Here is a 1,967-nt window from a genome sequence, read left to right as displayed (position 1 = left end):
AACTAAGATGTTGATCTAAACAGTCAAGAAGCAATAGCTCAAATGGCATAATTTTTCTATATTCAATTAAGAAGTTGCGGGTTCGAGTCTCCATATCTACGGTAAAAAAAAAATTGTTGATCTAAACATTCAATCCAAAATTTTAGATTACATTATATTGTCCTAGACTTATACTATATGTGGGAAAAAAATTTCTACTTTTTTCGTAAGACTTCAGATATTAAGTTATATAAATGATTTAATCAAAAGAAAAGGATGGATATCAATTTTAGAAATCCGACAAGGGAGGGTTATATATGATTCCCTAACATGACTATTGACTAGTGACAATTGATAGTTCGTATATGATGGTTGTGAAACTTGAAAAGAAGTAATAAAAGTAATAAAATAGAGCATAAACCTTATTGTCCTCTACTTTTGAATTGACTAGGTCACAACACGTTCTTCTCACTTGCTTGCTTCTTCATGCACTCTCCAACTTTGCTTTTCATTTTAGCGATTAATATTATTAATGCCTTTTGTTTGCTCTTCCACATAAAAAGAGATGCCTTCTCATCTTTTTCATCATATATTTATAAATAAAATGGTGGCTAAGGAGAATTAGATAGAGTAGTGATGAGAGTATATATATGTGACTTCACTTTACCTCTGTCTCTTCCTCCATCTCCATCGGTTTTTTCTTCTCTTCCTTCCTTTCCCATGTTTTTTTTTAAATTTAATAATTCTCTTTTTCTCCTTCGTGGAACCCGGGGAATAGTTACTTCAACAAGAAGGTAGAACATGTCTTTGGTAAACGTGGTAGGAAGTTTCAACAATTCAAAAGAATCATTTTTCACCATTTTTCTAACTTAGATTTAGTTTGAATTCAACATGCATTGCTAATTTACTAATAGATTAGAATTAACCTCATTTATTATATTATATTCCAGAAAAATAATTGATATCTAAGAAGAGGTAATAAAGCTAGCTGCCTATTATTTAATGAATTCAATGTTAATTTTAGTTAAATTAAACTATTCTACATTTTTCTTCAGTAGTGTAGGGAGTTAAATTAGCACATTTTATAAATCAATTAGTCATCATTAATATTTTTAATAGTGTGAAATTATATCTAATAATATAAAATTATATACTCTTTTTTTAATAATTAAATGTTAGTTAAATTTTAATGAAAGTGCTGGTTATACTTTTTTTTTCTTTTGTTGTAGAAAGAATAACATATTTTATTTTTAAAAAATGTTTATTATATATTATAAATTAAAAGTTATGTAAAAGCCTTTTTACATTAATAGTACATACAAATTAAATTTTTTAAAACTTTTTTAAAAAAAAAAGTTTTCTACCAACATCATCCAAGCCAAACTTCTTTTAATATATTTGTTGAAGGCATATTTGATCGGTGTAGAATCAACGCAACAGAGACCTTACTAGTTAGTTCTAGTGTTCTACATTATTTTTACACATTAATCTAACAATTATAAATAATTGTATTCACTATTTAACCTTTGAATTTAATTTAATAATGTGTGAGTGATCCACATAACAACCCCATATAATGCAATAACAATTGGTTAATTAATTGCTACCATAATCAAACATTCTCTTATATAGTTGAATACAACCCTCCATCCCTTATGATATATTGTTCTGTTCACACAAAAATGTTTGGCAGAGAGGGACAAACCCCTTTATCCTTAATTAGCTAGGGATGCAATGCAACTATGCCTAATGAATATTAAAAAATGACTTATATAATCATGTAAAGTTGAACCGCGTACTTTGTTCCGTATAGATTTATCATAAAGTGGAAGGAAAGGGAAAGATTTAGAATTAAAGAAATTTTCTGAAGCATGCATTTTATGCTCTCTTTTCAGCTTTACATTTACATGTATAATAATATGTAGAGTATAGCAGATATTTGTTTTTTAAAATAAAAAAAATTTAAATGAGTCTGATATCCATTAACT

This window comes from Arachis ipaensis, chromosome B01 (genome assembly GCF_000816755.2).
Source record: "Arachis ipaensis cultivar K30076 chromosome B01, Araip1.1, whole genome shotgun sequence".
In the NCBI taxonomy this organism is placed as follows: Eukaryota; Viridiplantae; Streptophyta; class Magnoliopsida; order Fabales; family Fabaceae; genus Arachis; species Arachis ipaensis.
This window is presented reverse-complemented; position numbering follows the sequence as displayed.